The 18,344-nt window shown below is 40.6% G+C and overlaps 1 long non-coding RNA gene across 5 annotated transcripts in view; it reads right to left on the bottom strand.

The window, feature by feature from the left end:
* The window catches only part of LOC307218953, a 49,570-nt gene that overhangs the window by 24,459 nt on the left and 6,767 nt on the right, over nucleotides 1–18,344 (bottom strand). Inside the window, exon 6 of one of the 5 annotated variants that reach the window (XR_013840184.1) lies at nucleotides 16,706–17,045. The exons of 3 other annotated variants lie outside the window; for them this stretch is intronic. This is a non-coding gene — a long non-coding RNA (uncharacterized lncRNA). Of the gene's footprint in view, nucleotides 1–16,705; nucleotides 17,046–18,344 lie in introns of those variants that run through there. One more of the 5 variants, XR_013840185.1, reaches the window with a different exon arrangement.

Here is an 18,344-nt window from a genome sequence, read left to right as displayed (position 1 = left end):
CAATCATTTCAAAATTAGGGATATTGGAAAGGTATGGATTCGTGTCAATTTCATACTTCCACAGCCAGATCACTTCTCTCAGGCTCCATCCCTTTCTTGGAAGACCTTAAAGGGACAGCCTCTGGCTTGGAGCCTAACAGTTTTCCGACAATTCCTACAAGGCTTCTTGTCTGGACCTATAAGCTGTAGGGTTCGCCTCTGTAGAGGGTACCATTCACCAGGGGTGTAAGTTCTGAAGGTACAGGTGCCAGAGTTCCTGGTTCTAGGGCTCCTGGTTCAAGAGGATCTAATGGGCTTTGGATCTAGTCGAGTTCCAAAACTTCTGTTCTCTCATGCCACTGGTCTGATGGCTCTGTCCTTCTTTGTCTTAGTCAGCTCAAAGTAGATATGCTGAGAGATTTCTCTGGTGCAAATGGGTAGCATCAGCTTTCTGCCAGAGATGCTTGAACTTGTATGTCAGGACCTGGGAGAACCGACTACTTTCTTCACCTCTTCCCCGTTCTCCTGCTCTAGATAAGCTTAGTGAGTTCTTGAGGGATAAAGGAAGAGGTAACAGAGCACCCAGACACATTTTCTAGCATGTTCATGTGAAGAATGCACAACAGATCAAGACCCTTTCAGGATAAGGCCAGGTATCCCTGTGGATCCCAAATTAAGACTGTCTTTCTGCAGAGTGTTGCTAATGTATATAGCCTGGAAACGCAGGGCAGATACAAATGAGCTTCAGGAACCGGAAACGGTGGCAAACTCTGCCAACATGGTGCATTGCACACAAACCAGAGATGAAAGCACAAGAAGGAAGAACCTGTCTAATGCATCAGTTATTCCACACCATAGAAAGACCGTGTAATTCAGAAATCCAGAATCAGAGCATAAAATCTGGATGAAGAGAATTTTGGAACTAGGGATGCCTATTCCGTGAAGTCCTGGGTTAGTAACTACCACATGTCGTGGAAAGCCTTCCGGATGGCAAGTTCAGCAGCTGCCAATGGACTTCCTGGATGACGCAGTCTCAACGGGTGTGTGACTTTTGAAGCAGAATCAGAACTTTAAATTAAATACAAACATGCATCTGCAGGTAGGCTTCACCACCCCCCAGCATAAAACTTGGAAATCTCTCCCTGGTGGTACAGTTTAGAAAATGAATTCTAGCTGTGCTTTCAAATTATACTTTGTCTTTCCTCTAATTAAGGAAGTTAACTACAATGCAACAATTTATAAACTCGGGGCAGATGTTAAAGGGTGGAGAAAAACTATCACTAATTTGGCGTAGAAATGGGAGGCCATCTGTACCCTGAGTAACAACATATTTCACTCATTTCAGCACCAGCGACGTGAATACAGTATTCCAGCATTTGAATACTGTAGCTCTTTCAGTATTTGGAACAGATTACCCATGGTCTTGCTGTTAAAAGCCTTCTGAGAATATTGTAACAATTAGCACCACCCTATGTGTTCCAAAGCAAACTTTTCTCATATCTTCTGTTAAACTTCAATCTATGCCCTCCCTTCGCTCCGATCCTGCATACAGAATTTATTAGTTTTAAAGTCCACTTAGGAGAGCGGCTGTTAAAACAATAAATGAGCAACCTTATTTGGTTAAAAGCAGAGTGGAACCTCCAAGTCTTTAAGGCAGAGCGTTCCAAACGTTTCATGTCGGTGACACACTTTTTAGACGTGCATCATTTTGTGACACAGAAATTCAGTTTTACTAGCAAACTGGAGGCTAAACTAACCCCTTTCCAGCCCCGGGGGGAGTGCAGGGAGTGTTTGCGGGACACACCTACACACTGCAGTCAGCACACTAACATATCACGACACACAGTTTGGAAAGCTCTGCTTTAACGCAATAGTGGGGCACCTTTTACAGCCCCACGGCCACATTCCATTGTAGATCACCTTCTGGGGGCCACGTGCCAAAGAGGTGTGACTTTTACCTGTGTACAATAGTCTACATTCCTGCGAAGCAAAAACCAGAGGTTTTAACACACAGTCTCTCACACACATACACAAACATTCAAGCCAGGTGCCTTCAAGCCAGACAAAAGTACTTGAGGGTAGGGCCAGGGCCAGTGTGGTGTGTGCCCTAGGGAGAGTCCCAAAGAGGGCTAGAGGGCCACATTTCCTGCCCTTGCTTTAAGGCCCATTTAATAATATCCAGAGGAGACAAATGTACATCCTGTAGGAGGGATTTCCTGAAGGAATGGGGTTGGTATTTGGTTATCACAAAATCTCCGTTTATTCTGCCCAACAACCAGTAAGAGTGTTCAGTAAGCCCCAGGATTTTCCTCAGAAAATTGGATTGGATGCATTCCAACGATTGGTTAACTGCAGTAATCCATAATGGAATGTCGTAAAGAAGTTTTGGGGCTACTTTGGCGTTAAAGACCTTTAGAGCAGCTGGAACGAACCGATTCCCTCTGTTAAAGAAGAAATGGGTGGTGGCCACATCCAATGTCCTCTTAGCCACCTTCCAAGGGAGCAAAAAAGAAAATAAAAGTGAAGCACGTAAAAATAATGCTTGATAGATTGATTGCCTTTCAAACACACATCTCAAGGTGATGTACAAGATACCAGCAAAAGCCCATCTCCAGCTCATTCCCAGTTAAATGTAGTTCAGAAAACAAACACACAAACAAAGCAGACCTATGACAGAGACCCATTCATCCAGGTGGGAACACCAAGCTAGTCAGAACAAAAATGTCTTCATCTGTTTCTGGGAAGTGCAGATAGTGGGCACCTGTTTTGTCTTGACAGGGATGCTACGCCACAGAAGAGGGAGAACCACAAAGACAGCCCTGCTCTGAATTACTGTGGATTTAACAACACTTCAGTCCTTAACTGCAACTACTAAATTAAATATATTTAAATGGAAAGAAGAGTCATTGTTCAAAGCAAGCATTTAATAATCTAAAAATAAAAGTATATGGTACTTATTGAATTACAAACTCTCTCTCTCTCTCTCTGGAAGCCACTATCAATTCTGATTTTTTCTTTTTGAAATCCTCAGACAATGTGCCAATTTTTATATTACCAATTGTCTCCAAGCTCTTTCATACTTATTCTTTAAGTGATAGTCACTTCGATTCATACCATCAAATGCATAACAAGCTCTTTGTCAAATTGAGATTAGCAGATGATGTTGCTGAAATGTCCTGAAGCCCAAGGAAAGAGTTTTGTTAAATAAAATAAAAGCCATTAATAGCTGTGTGTTTTCCATTCAACAATGGCTGTGAAAAGGCTGTGCTGAGCTGTAGCGATTTTTTCTTGGGGAAAGCACCCTATTATCAAAAGGGCAAGATTTTGTACATTGATATGTGCTTCAGTTTCTATGAAGGATATGACCACTGTCTCACCTCTGCTCAACACCGATTGGGAGGAGAGACAATCTTCCTAGCCACAGATGCCACAGATTCATTTCAGAAAGAAGTTTGCATGTGCAGAATCCCTTAGATCTGTGATGCTGCTTTCACTCAGACACTGTCATCAGATAGTTAGTCTTCACGAGAACAATATGATAATATGGTTGAGTCCATAACCACCCCCAAACAGTTCATGGGAATCATTCCTAAAAGCTTCTCCTGGGAGCCAACCCACAGCCACCAATTAACTTCCTTTATCATTACTTAAGTGTGGAACAAGTTGGGTGGCTGGTTCTGTTTCACTGGAATCCCTCCAGCAATTTATAATTCCCAGAACATTTCTGCACTCTAGCGACGCCCGTCTCTGAGCCACACAGCCTATGAAGAATGATGTGTCTCCAGCTATGCTTCTCTCACAGATGCTTTAGGGTGGTGGAGGAGAGGAATTAAGTGGTTACAATGAAGCATGCAGAGCAAAAAAGAAGTCTCTTTTTGAAAGATGAAGGCTTCTAGTAGTATTAGGTAAAGGTAAAGGTACCCCTGCCCGTACGGGCCAGTCTTGACAGACTCTGGGGTTGTGCGCCCATCTCACTTAAGAGGCCAGGGGCCAGCGCTGTCCAGAGACACTTCCGGGTCACGTGGCCAGCGTGACATCGCTGCTCTGGCCAGAGCCAGAGCCAGAGCCAGAGCCAGAGCCGCACACGGAAACGCCATTTACCTTCCCGCTGGTAAGCGGTCCCTATTTATCTACTTGCACCCGGAGGTGCTTTCGAACTGCTAGGTTGGCAGGCGCTGGGACCGAGCAGCAGGAGCGCACCCCGCCGCAGGGATTCGAACCGCCGACCTTTCGATCGGCAAGCCCTAGGCGCTGAGGCTTTAACCCACAGCGCCTACAATAACTTAAATGAACAGCATGACAGAGCGATCCATTGGGTATCAACTGGAGATGGGGAATTATGGGAGATTCATAAGCGTTTGGGTATTCTCATTTGCCAAAGAATTAAGATACTTTTGTTATATTTATCTGATAACATAAGTGCTAGTGTTCTTCCGGATAGGTAATTATGCAAAATCCTATAATGTGCACTTGACATTTCTCAAGCTTGTGCTGTAGAGCACATACTATCCCAGATCCTGCATGGTGGAAAACAAATTGATGAGAATTGTGATATTTAAAGTCAGCAAGCAAAAGCCTGTTTATTTCCAAAATAGTTAACTGCTAAGCCCTAAGTCAGAACTATGTTTTTTTTTAAAATAAAAAACTATGTATTTGCATCATCTCAGTGCCATTCCTGCTGGTCCTCATTACCCAGATTGCTCTGTTGTGTTTGATGCTGAAGAGACCCATGACCTCACCAAAACATTTTTTGTTAACTCAAACCATTATCTTGCAACACAAAGGCCTGAGACACATCTGTCAACAACTGCGCTGCCAACTCACCCCACAAGTATTTGATTATGATTTCATAAACAGGAACATTTCTCCAAAAATCTTTCACAAATCTTCTAGCGGGCAAGAGAGGAGTATGAAGACAGCCGAGTTAAACAAAGGAAGCTACACTGCAACGCAAACTGGGTTGTTGTTGTTGTTTTGCTCCCTTCCCCCAACCTTGGCAGATTAAGCAACTCAAGAAACACCCAGACCTGAAGAGTCATGAAGTACAGATAACTGCAAAAAGCAGTTGCTTCTTCTGCTGGAGCCTTACATCCAACAAAACAAAGCAACCTTATCATGATGCAGTTCTTAAATGTAATCGCTGGTGATTTAAAAAAGCAGATTTGGTGCACATCAGACACTCCTCAGCCATCCCATTGAAACGAATGCTGTGTAACAGCAGAGCTAAGAGCTTATGTTTCTCTGATTTCCATGAGACTGTGGCACACTAATGTGGGAGTGAGCCCCATTGAACTCAAGGTGACTTACTTCTAAGTAGACATATGTGGCTTTAGTTCTTTCACCTTTTTTGATCCAGTGGCCTGATTTCCTCTTGTGGTGCGTGTGTCACATGGCAGCCATGGGTATGTGTAGGCCACCATGCACAGGAGTCCTGAACACACAGAGAGACATGCACAGACACACGTGGGGACACATCCCTCCTCCTCAGCTAATCCGTGCAGATTACTGCTGCTCCATCCCTGCTCACCAAAATGATCAATGGCATCTCCATTGGGGTTCTGGGCCATGTGGAGAGTTTTAAACTTCTCCACCCAGTGCTGTGGTATGTCATTTAAATTTTTGCTGCCGTGAAAACTGGTAAGATCTTGGGGCAGTGGGGAGAGAAACTTCTTGCTTGGGAAGTGCATCTTACTGCTGGTTGGGGGTTAGCTTCTCCCGTTGTCTAGGAGTGTACTGTGAGGATTCCTTACATCACTCATACATGGACACGCAGCATAGTTAATGTAGTAGATTTTTTGTATTCAAAGAAACGGCCTGTCATGGCTATGATAAGCGATGATAAGTATTCCTATAAGATACATGTGCTTTGAACCCCTTGTTTGTCACATTCTGAATTTTTTTAGTAATAGACATGGATAGAAACATAAACTGTGAAGAGATCCTTAATCATTATTCAACACATTGGAGGCCTCTAGATCTCATATCACTTGTGTAAGAATTAAAAGGAAGTTTTCCACATTGGCTTTTGCCCTTGAATTTTTGCATAATCCACTGTTGGAATGCAAGCTTCTGTCTTTTCTGCACAGTCAAGTTGTTTGATTTCTGATGCCCTGACAGTGCGACGTTCATAACTTCCAGTTTGGCAATCCTTGATATTATCCCTTGGGTAATCTGCTTTTCACCATTTCATCTGTAGGAATATCTTCCTAGTTCACTTTACATGAAAAACAACAACAACAACCCAACATTAGCTAAATAAACAAATCATGTTTTGCATTCCATATTTTTCTGGATATATTCCTTTTGTCAAGCCATTGTACTGTTGTATGTTGAGCTTGACATAGAGTGGGGATTGTTAAAACACGGGATTGCTTGTCACATGATCCATTAGTCTGAAACTTACCAAGAGTCTTTTACTGAGTTCTGCACTCTTGATAGTATTGCACTCTTATTCTAAAGTGAGAACAATTTCTTCTTTTTTTTAAAGAAGGAAAAACCTCAAATCACCCTTGGCTTTGCTAAGTGCAGTTTGAGGTACAGTGCAAAGGAGGAATATATACACATCTCCCCATTTATTGGCAAAGATGGAAAACATACTTCCCTAAAGTACTTTTGACTATTTATCTGAGAGCTTTATAACCCTAACAAATGGGCACTTATGTCTTTGTATTTGTAGGTAAAAGAGGGTTTATTCAACAAAAACATGCACGGCAGTAGCTACTGTGGCTGCCAGATTATTTGCTCTTTGTGTGTATGAATTTCAGCAATTTTTTTTTATTCCATCTCCTTTTTTCGGCTTTTGCAAGGCTGTAACCTGCAATATTTGGTGCTTGCAAAATGACTTCAATGGCAGGCTGCTGAGGAGTTGCAACCCCTCCAACCTCCCATGAATTCCTTCCCTGCCTCAACTCTTTGGCGCACTTCACACCAGTCAGCACATTGGAGCTGTATAACTGAGGGTATAACCATTGTTTATAGGTTTTCTGTAGATTTTTATTACAGCTGTGACATTAGATTGATGGACTGTTTCCATCTCGTTCCCTGCCAATTGTGCACTGAATGGATACATGATGGCATGATGGATGTGTGTCGGGGCCACGGCCAGGAGAGAGCTGCTGCAAAACAATCGCTGCAATCTTGATATGGTGCTAACCTTCCTCCACTTTTGCTAATTTTTCTTTAACATTGAACAAAACCTGAACGTGCTCCGTGGAAGACAGGGAAAAGAAGGTGCTTGTGAAAGCAATGCAAGAAAGAACTGCCGCCCCTCTTCCTGGGCCAGTTAGGACAATCCCCTCCTCAGTTAGGGAAAATGTTCTTCAGGAAGCTAACAAAATAGAATACTGCTGTCAGGGGTTCAGGAGCAGAGGCACAGGGAAGAGAGGAGATGGAGAGCGAAGGGGAAGAATCCGAGGGGAGCGTAGGAGAAGAGGACAGTGGACCGAGGGATTCCATGAGCCTCTCCAGCGAATTGGAAGATTCACAGAAGGGGGCGCCAGTGGCCAGGGGAAGGGGATTCCCAAGGGGAACGTCCCAGGAGCAAGGGGGCAGCAGGGACTCCCAGAGCAGTAGTTGGAAATCAGGACCAGCTTCCCCACCAGAGCAGAGTGGGGGGGAAGAGTCCCAAGGATCAGGGCCAGTGCATTCCCCACCAGGGAGAGAAGATAAGGCAGGGCTGACCACACCTCCATCGGAGAGTCAGACAACGGAGGGGAGGTCAGATCCGGCCAGTATCCCGGAAGAGGGAAGCAGTGACAGAAGTAGTGTAACAGTCAGGAGGAAGGTCACTGGGTTGGCGCGAGAGGCAAGTTCAAATGTACAGGAGCGCGGGACAGCAGAGAATGAGGATTGGGAACCGGGTCCTAAAGCCCGCCGGAGGGAGGGGGAGGAGCTAAGCGACTCAGCGTCGGAAGAGTCCAGAAAGGGCAATGCCCCAGCGGGCAGGAGGACCCAGAGGAGGAGAGAGCAGCGTAAAAGGTGGAGCAGGGCTAGGATCTTAAACTGGTGTCATAGGGGAGGAGACTCAGACGGTACTTCGCCGGTCTAGGCTTTAAGACGTAGAGCTGCACGCTGCGGCTTTGAAATGGAAACTAAACCTCAATAAAGACTTTTGTACATAACGACAGCCTAGCGTTGGTCCTCTGTGAGCTGGGACCTAGAGGCAGCTCTAACAACTGCTATGTTCTAGGAAATGTCAAAGGTGAGCCTGACTAGAAATAAGATTTACTCTTCACTGAGACAAAAAAGAAGGAATGGTTGCTCCTTTGCAGCAGGGAATATTTAGGCTTTTTCTGAGGAGAAGTACGAATTAGCTAAAAGCAACAATATGGAGGAGCTTCCTGGGAGTGGGGATGGGGTAGAGGAATGCTTTTGAGATGAGTCATCACACCTTTTGAGCAATTAAAAGTTCAAGTCTGATTTACTGTGTCAAACAGCTTTTGGAGTCATCTCTCGGGAGAGATGATATGAAACTGAATTTGAATATTTCCAGCCCATTTTTAACATCAGAAATGCTGTCACTGGGCCTTCTCAGTAGTGGCACCAACCCTTGGAGCACCCTCCCATCAGATGTCAAGGAGATGAGCAACTATATAACCTTTAGAAGACATCTGAAGGCAGCCCTGTATAGGGAAGCTTTTTAATGTGTGAAGTTTTATTATGTTTTTATATATGTTGGAAGCTGCCCAGAGTGACTGGAGCAGCCCAGTCAGATGGGTGGGGTACAAATAATAATAATAATAATAATAATAATAATAATAATAATAGCCCCTGTTTTCATCAGAGAAATGCTGGAAGGTATGCCTTCAGGAGGTCCAAGTTTAAATCACTGGCATCTCCTGGTAGGGCTGGGATAGACTCCAGTGCTGCCTGTCAGTAGGGAAGTTTTTAATGTTTTATGTTTTATGGTGTTGTTACTATTCTGGGGAGCTGTCCAGAGTGTCTGGGGAAACCCAGCCAGATGGGTGGAGTATAAATAATAAAATTATTATTATTATTATTATTAGTAGTAGTAGTAGAAGAAGGAGGAGGAGGAGGAGGAGGAGGAGGAGAAGAAGAAGAAGAAGAAGAAGAAGAAGAAGAAGAAGAAGAAGAAGAAGAAGAAGAAGAAAAATATTGAGCTAGAGGGATAAGTGGTCTGACTCAGTCCTATGGACCACGAATTCTAGCTATAGTAACCCAATGTACAGTGAAGCATGTTTTAACCTAGTAGATCTCTGAGTGCTTAAATTGTGTTGTATTCTTGTCCTTGTGTAAATATATCTTAAGACAGGATAAGAAATCAGGTCTGTCAGTTACCTTATTGACCACTTTCCATGGCCTCATGCTGTCGACAGTGGCACTAAATACATTTGAAATAGCAACTGAAGTTTCCTTTGGGTGTCTGTCCTCTCCATCTAATCTATGAAGTACCTCACTGTGCTAATTTCCAGAGATGATCCTTCCCTAATCCTACATTGTTTGGATTTTCAGGTTCCATGTTCCTGAGCAGGTTCTAACTGAAACAGGCTTCCAGTCAAAATGAGCATATCCTCACAGTCTGAATGTTTTAGTACTTGTGATGGACTTTTTATGTGCAGTTTGCAAACTAACAATTATATGCAGATATTATTTGGTGAATAATTAATATTTTAATTCTTCTGGTAATTAGGAAAAAAAGAAATACATGGAATAATTAAGACTATAATTGCTAATTATGCTTCGTTTTGTTTGCTGAATTTGTTCTTTGTTCCAAACATATTACCACTTGAAATTTAAACAAAACTTGCTGCTGAACTTACATTTTGAATCGACATTTGCTGAGAAGCAAATTGGTGAACAATGGATATCAGAAATTGAGGAGGAGTTGGACCTCAAATAGACCTCAGAGGCATTAATGGGTTGCCTTTTTAAATGCCAGAGGTAGGAGCAAAAGCAACAGTATGTTTGTATGTGTTCAGAATGTGAACTCTGTTTTAAAAATGCTTGTTTCCTGTCTCTTTGTGTCAGATCCAGACCCCTTTCAGATCAGCTCAAAATGGGATGCACCTTCAAAACACCCTATCTCAGGGCTGTTCACCTGGATATTTTGGGGGGGATATCAGCAGCCGTCCATTCAGACTTTAGGCAGTTTCCCAAATTGTATTTTTAGGACACAGCCAGGGGTTTTGTGTGCTTTCAGATCACTCTCACATATAAACTCCCTGTCATACTCTTCCTCAAAAAGAAAAAGATAGTCTTTCCCCTCCTCCTCCTGCACAACACATACCTATCTGAAGAAGTATGCATGCACACGAAAGCTCATACCAAGAACTAACTTAGTTGGTCTTTAAGGTGCTACTGGAAGGAATTTTTTTATTTTGTTTTAACACACACCTAGTGGAAGCATTCCTATGATTGGTTTGTACCTAGATGAGTGAACTTCAGGGGAATCTTTGCATGGCACTATGAACTTCTCAGAAGGTTTGTGTGGTTTCTATGTTTTGTTCAAAAATGAAATTCTTTTAAAAAGTTGAACATAAGAAGAGCTCTGTGGATCAGGCCAAAGACCCATTTGGTTCAGCGTCATGTCCTCACAGTGGCCAACCTGATACCTATGAGAAGTTATTTTTGTTCACCCTTATAAACGTAGGCCATTAACAAAGTAGATAGATAATTACCTCAGTACATAGGACTGTGGACTTCATTTATGTGGAAATCTGTTTAGCGTTATCATATATATATATATATATATATATATATATATATATATATAGAAAAATAGGAGTGATTATCTGTGGTTTTTAATTGCAGTAGTATAGCATCTAACAATTACAAGCACATTCTCATTAGATATCCATGGTGATAAAGTGATAAAGTCCGAGGGTCATAAGTACAGACTTTCTAGGCAGTCGGGGTGGGGAATGAACTAGCAAAGTGGTTTGAAATGCATAAAGATAAAAGGAGCTGAGAACACCCATTAGACAAATAATATGACAAGGACCCTAAAATTAGGAACATCTGAATTCAAGATGGATTCAATACAATTTGATTTAGGTAGAAATGTAGTTCTCAGGGGTAAACTTAGAAAGAGGGAATGTAGAGAATGCAGCCTCGAAGGGGAAATAGTTTATTCTTCCCCTCTGCCATTTCTCATGTTCTTGAACACTGCCAAACGTATGTAATTGCTATAATTATTTTAGCAAGACTGCTATAAAAAAATTCCTCCTTTAATGTAAAGGTTTTTTTTAAAAAAAATGTAGCTCCTCTTTTGAATATCTGGGGAGAAATGCATTGCCTGCCAATGCTTATCAAATTATTTTTCTCAAGACAATTCCAAACAGGAAACACTGGCAAGTGAATTAAGAGTAGTTGTCAGCGCTCTCTGTCTCTCACTCATTCTCTCTCTCTCACTCACAAACACACATGCACCCTTGTGTGTGTCTTTCCTGGTGGGTTTATTTTAATACAAATACAAAGTGTTTGCTCTAGCTGTTAGTGTTAATGCCAGAAGATTCTCTGACGTATATATTTGGGTAGATCTTCATTTAAGACCTCAAGGTAAAAATTAGGCCCTCTCTCACCTTCACAATATCATACAGTCAGGCCAACAAAGACCATTTTAGTTCTTTAGTCTGTTTCAATAGAAAGTTAGTTATCTTTAAGGAAGAACACAGGATCTTTGTATTTATTTAGAAAGAGTTCATAAAAGGAGAAGTCATATGGCTAGGCATTATCTTCATATCTGTAATTCTGCACATATTAATAGAATTCAGTTGTTAACAAAATTACCATTCACTTATTCCAATATGTCTGGTAAGACACCTTAGCTTCCATAGGTGATAACCACCTTGGGGTCTTGCTTTCCAATAAGTCTTTATATCTGGTCCAGACATTAAACACGGCTTTCCTGACAATATGGTTTTTGAATGCTCTATGAGCTTTAACCTTGTCGTACCACAGATATGCATGCCACCCAAAAGCATTGTTAAACCCTTCTAAGTCCAAAATGTCAGTGTTCTCAAGAAGTAGCCAGTCCTTCAACCAGCAGAATGCTGCTGATTCATAGTACAATTTCATGTCTGGCAGGGCAAACCCCCCTCTTTCTTTAGCATCAGTCAATATTTTAAATTTTATTCTGGGCTTTTTGCCCTGCCAGACAAATTTAGAAATATCTCTCTGCCACCTCTTGAAACAATCCATCTTGTCCACAATCTGCAAAGTTTGAAACAAAAACAACATTTTTGGCAATACATTCATCTTTATAACAGCAATCCGACCCAACAAGGAAAGCTTCAATTTTGACCAAATTTCTAAATCTTTTTTAACTTCTGACCAAGATTTCTCATAGTTGTCTTTAAATAAATTCAAATTTTTAGCCGTCATATTAATCCCTAGGTATTTCACTTTCTTGACCACAATTAAATCTGTCTCCTTCTGAAACCTTTCTTTTTCCATTGTTGTCAAATTTTTCTCTAAAACCTTAGTTTTTTGCTTGTTTAATTTAAATCCTGCCACATAACCAAATTCTTGAATCAATTCTAAAACCCTTTTCGTACTAGATTCTGGCTCCTGTAATGTCAAAACCAGGTCATCTGCAAAAGCCTTAAGTTTATATTGTTTAGCTCCGACCTGAATTCCTTTGATCAACCGGTCCCTTCTGATCATATTCAAGAGCACCTCCAGGACCGAAATAAATAGCAATGGAGAGATAGGGCAGCCCTGTCGTGTTCCTTTTTCTATTCTAAACTCTTCTGACACCACATTATTGACTATCAATTTTGCTTTTTGTTCTGAATAAATTGCAACTACACCATTTTCAAACCCCTGTCCCACTCCCATTCCCTTAAGATTTTCCTTCATAAAATTCCAAGAAATATTATCAAAGGCCTTCTCCGCCTCAATAAAAATTAAAACTGCTTTTGTATTAATGTTCATTTGCAATAACTCCAAAATGTCAATAATGTTCCTTGTATTTTCAGACAAATGTCTGCCTGGGAGAAAGCCTGCCTGATCTTTGTGTATCACTTCATTTAACACTCTTTTTAATCTGTTAGCTAAAATATCTGCAAAAATTTTGTAATCCACATTTAAAAGGGATATGGGACGGTAGTTCTTGAGTTGTGTCTTTTCAGCTTCAGATTTTGGTATGAGTGTGATGAAAGCTTCTTTCCTCGACTCCGGCGCCTTCTTCCCCTCCATAATCTCGTTGCACACCCCCTTTAGTGGTTGAATTAAATAGTCTTTTAAAGTCTTATAGTACTTAGAGGTTATCCCGCCCGGCCCTGGAGACTTGCCCAATTGCATGTTCTGAATGGCACCTTCAATCTCCTGTTCTGTTATTTTATTGTTCAATATTGTCTTATTTTCTTGAAAATTGGTCTATATCAGTCTCTTTCTGTGGCCCCTGGGTGTAAAGTTGTTAGAAGTATCTCTGGAAGCATTTTCTAATCTCCACAGGATTCTGAATGTTTTTCCCTTCAATCTCGAGATTTGTAACCGTATTCAACTTCTGTCTTTTTTTCAACTGCCACGCTAGCAGTTTTCCACATTTATTAGCCGATTCAAAAGTCTTTTGTCTCATTTGTTTAATTTTCCACTCAACTTCCTGATTTATCAATTTCATAAATTGTACTTGATATAGTTTAATTTCTCTCAGAATCTCCTGTGACTTTGGTTTCGATCTTAGTTTTTTCTCTCCTTCTTTTATTTTCTCCAAAATTTTATCTTTTTTCTCATTTTGAGTTCTCTTTTTTATTGCATTCTGTTGTATCAGAAACCCCCTCATCACCGCTTTACTTGCGTCCCAGATTACTCTTTTTTCAACTGTAGTTTTCAAATTTACCTCAAAGTCTCTCAAAGTCTTAGTCTCTCAAAGTCTTTTGGGCCTTCTTAACGATCTCTTGATCTCTTAATAAGGTGTCATTCATCTTCCATCTGAAGGAACCAGTTGATGTTAATTTCATTTCCATCTTTACAGCATTATGGTCGGAGCAAGTTTTTGGGCAGATTTCCACCTTTCTAGTCTTAGGTGCCAGTCCTCTAGTTATCCATATTTGGTCAATTCTAGTCCATGTCATTTTGGCTTCAGAGAAGAATGTCCCTTCTCTTCCTAAGGGGTTTTTTGTTCTCCAGATGTCAATCAAATCCATATTGTCAGTTAGTTCAAAAAACGTTTTTGGTAGCCTGACCTCTTTTGTTATGCTTTGTCCATATTCGTAGATACCACCCCATTCATGTCGCCCATCATAATGATGTTGTTATAATCCATATAGTCCAACATTGTCTCATGCAACTTCTTGTAAAATTCCGACTTCCCCTCATTTGGTGCATAAATTCCTAAAATCAAAATTTTTTCTCCTTGTATTTGGATTTCAATTGCCAAGATTCTTCCTTGCTCATCTTTAAAAAGGAATTTTGGTGATAAGCTTTCTTTTGCGTAGATGACAACTCCTCTCTTCTTCACACTGTCAGATGAGATAAATTCTTGGCCTAGTCTCTTATTAATTAAAACTTTCCTATGAAGCCTAATCACATGCGTTTCCTGTAGGCAAATTAAGTCTAATTGTTCCTTTTTTAATAAATGAAAGATCTTCTTCCTCTTCTCAGGGGAGTTAAAACCATGAATGTTCCAACTTAATAGTTGCAGAGACATGTTGAGATAGTTCTACTTTCCTCCTACAGCTCCCAAAAAATCTTCTCCCTTTGACGGTGGTATCGCTATCTCGGGTTCGTCAAGACCCAAGGGTGTACGTACAGAACTTGATGGTCCAAATCCTAAGGCTCTTAATTCTTCTTCGGTCCCTTTCTGAAGGTCTTCTCCATAGTCACTCACAAATTTTTCCTTATCTTCAACTGTTTTGATTTTAACTTTTTTCCCTTTAAAAGTAAAAGATAGTCCCTGGGGGAACTCCCATCTAAAGATAATTCTGTTACTTCTCAATAATGTCACCAAATCTCCGTAGTTGGATCTAAGTTCCAATAGATGTTTCGGGATGTCCTTGTAAATTTCCACTCTAGAATCCTGAATCTCAAGGGTCTTTTGAAAGTGCGCAGTATCTTATCTCTTTCTTCCTTCGTTCTGAGGGAGATCAGGCAGTCTCTTGACTTAACCTTCCTCCCTCCCTTTCCAAGTCTGAATGCACTTACAATTTTAAAGTCTTTATCCTCTTCCAAAGGCCAAAATTCCACAAATTCTTTTGTCAAATATTCAATTAAATCTTCCTTCTCCAATTCTGGTACCGCCCTAATTCTTAAATTATTCTCCTTATTTTTCAATTCTATCATAGACAGAAGTGCCTGGTGTTCACCAATCTGTTTGCGCATAGGTTTTATTTCTTCTTGCACAGCCTCTACTTTTTGTTTAGCCTCCTCAGCCGTTTTACGATTTACTGTGGTGTCTTCCAGTAATTTTCCAATAGTTTCAGCATTTGATCTAACTTGCTGGGTCAAATTGTTAATACTAGCTGTATTCTGGTCAATTTTAGTTGATTGTTCAGTCACTTGTTTACTTACAGCGTCCAATTTTTCATAAATTTTATTCAAAACTGTAGTAAAGTCCCCACCTGTGGCCATTCCTTCAAGTCTATATTGTTCTAAGTCTTCCTCTTGTGCCACTGGAACAGTGGGAACAGATGATCTGCGTTGCTGTGAGATTATGCTGGACTGTTTGGCTTTAGCTGATCTTGTCTTCCCACTCATCCCACTTCTGTCTATGCTTCAAGGCCAATCCCACGGTCTGCTTTTCACATGGAAAATCCCCAAGTCCAGAGATGGAAAAAACCCCCAGTAGTTGCGCAGCTTCAATATTCCACTAGAGTACTTAAAGTACTTAGAGTACAACTCTAGAGTACTTAAAAGGTAAAAGACCCCTGGACAGTTAAGTCCAGTCAAAGGCGACTATGGGGTGTGGCGCTCATCTCACTTCAGGCCAAGGGAACAGACAGCTTTCTGGGTCATGCGGCCAGCATGACTAAACCGCTTCTGGTGCAACAGAACACCATGATGGAAACCAGAGCACACGGAAATGACATCTACCTTCTTGTCGCAGAGGGACCTATTTATCTACTTGCACTGGTGTTCTTTCGAACTGCTAGGTTGGCAGAAGCTGGGACAGAGCAACGGAAGCTCACCCCATCGCACGGATTCGAACCATGATATTTCGATTGGCAAGCCCAAGCAGTGCCACCCGTGTCCCACTTCTAAAGTACTTATCTCATAACAGCAGGACCTAGTGCAACTATCTTATGGGAGGGACTCAAGCACATACTGCAAATTTAAGTTTGTGTAGTTAAATAGGATTAAAGCACTAATACCAAAAGAAGAAGAAAGAAAGAAAATCCACTTTTTTAAAAAAGGAAAGCAGTTAGGAAGGGAAGGGAAAACGCACAGAAAAGAGTGGGACGAACAAATCATTAACAACAAATCATTCTGTAGTAAAAACACCACAGAAGCAAATCAGAATGAATTATAATTATATAACCATGCTATAAATAAATCAGAATTATTACATTTGAACAACAGCAAGAAGAAGAGCAAAAGGAGAGCAAAAGCAAACTGAAACCTAGTCATCCTCTGAAAATCACACTTCTCTGAATTTTGCAGTGTGGTTCTCCAGCCAAGTAATTTGTATGGTGTGTACAAAAATGCATATAGTAAAGTAGCTATAGAATTGCACTACAAATTAGTGAAAATAGCATGCAAAAATACATTGCATTAGGGGAAATCACTTTGCAAAAATGGGTGTTAATCAAAACTTCGTACAAAAATGTGTCTATACTGAGAATGTCACATTAAGTTCTGGTGATTTTTCATGAGAGGGTTTTTTTGTTTTTTAAAAAAATCACTAACCATTGTTGAAAGTGGAGATCTGAACTCGAGAAAGGAAAAATGAAACTGAAAGAAACACAAATTGACAGATTCACTCATCTCTTCCCTCCAGAACTGTGCTAGGAAGCTGTGCAAGAATACACAAAAGCTGTATACTTGTTCTCTGCCAGCTAGGTCCTTCTGTTGAATCAAAAACTTTCTGTAGCTTGATAGAGCCTTTCTATCCATGGATGGTAAAGCCTGGATCCAGCTGACTAAAACCGAGAGGTCAGATATTTTTCCTAAATATCAGTTCAACAAACAGAGAATCTCTCTTACACTTCTTAAACACTTTCTAACCCTGCTTTATTTTTCTGACTCCCATTAAACTGGTCTTCCAGATTTCATCATGCCATTCATGAAATACCTTCAAAATCTTCAAAATAATACTTATTGATCTAGTGTATTATTTTGTAAACCTGTTTGTGTTCTACTAATCTTGACCAAAGTTTGAAAGACTCGTCTACTTGCTTCCATCATTCCTTTTTTTAAAAGCAAGCAAACCAAAAGGCAGTCCTTTTCACAGTAGTTCTCAAAACAAAACTGTAGAAATAGCGTTTTCTCACTCCACATCTCTGTATATTCAGTGTTACATCTGCTTACTATGGTGAAAAACAACTTTCTACTCACTGGAAGCCTCACATAATTAAGCCAGAGCGTGAGGTGGACATTTCAGTTTTTTGCTTCAGTTTTCTCCTTAGCTATCACCCCCATATTCAGGAATAATGGCTGTAAACAATTTATGACCCTTCAAAACGGGGTGCATGGATTGTTTTAAATGTTTTCTTTTTCCTCTTTGGTTTTAATGAATGTATATTTTTTGTGCTGCTTGTTGTTTTGTTTTTCTAAAGATAGTCTGTGTTGCTGGTGGTGAGAGAAGGCATCAAATAAATTTTAACAACAGCAACAACAACAACAACCTTGTGTCCTTTCACTTGCTTGGTTCCAATTCAGATCCACCTGACCTGATGCTGAAACCTGTGATGAAATTGATCTAGTAATAATTCATATATTGGTCCCTAGAAAGGCCTACTATATTTAGCTGAACTGATCTATAGCTGGGGAAAGTACAATGTATTAAACAATAATACTAGAACAGCTTTGCAGAACATTGATGTAATATAGTCTCAAAAAATATATTGCTTATATTCAGCTATTAGTACTCAACATCAATGTTTGGCATCCAAAAAATCATTTTCATTTAGCAAACTCAGGCCCCATTGGCACTATGCATTTGAAGGAGTATCGTACCACTTTCATCTGCCATGGCTTTCCCCAAATAATTCTGGGAACTGTAGTTTGTTAAGGATCCTGAGATTTGTTAGGAGGTGCCTATTACCCTCACAGAGCTACATTTCTCAGAGTGGTTTAGCAATTGGTCCAGTTTTCATTTACTATGAACCAGCAAGACAGAGCAGCCTATTGAAGCAGGCTTTTACATTGCAATATTTACCTGGACCCCATTGAGCTAAATGGATGTAGACAGTACAGTGTATCACATTTTGGGGTTACTAGTTACAGCGTGTGACTGATTTCTACAG

The sequence above is a fragment of the Podarcis cretensis genome (assembly GCF_951804945.1).
Source record: "Podarcis cretensis genome assembly, chromosome: 6".
Taxonomy (NCBI): domain Eukaryota; kingdom Metazoa; phylum Chordata; class Lepidosauria; order Squamata; family Lacertidae; genus Podarcis; species Podarcis cretensis.
Note: the sequence above shows the minus strand (reverse complement) of the source record. Positions and strands in the feature narration are given on the sequence as shown.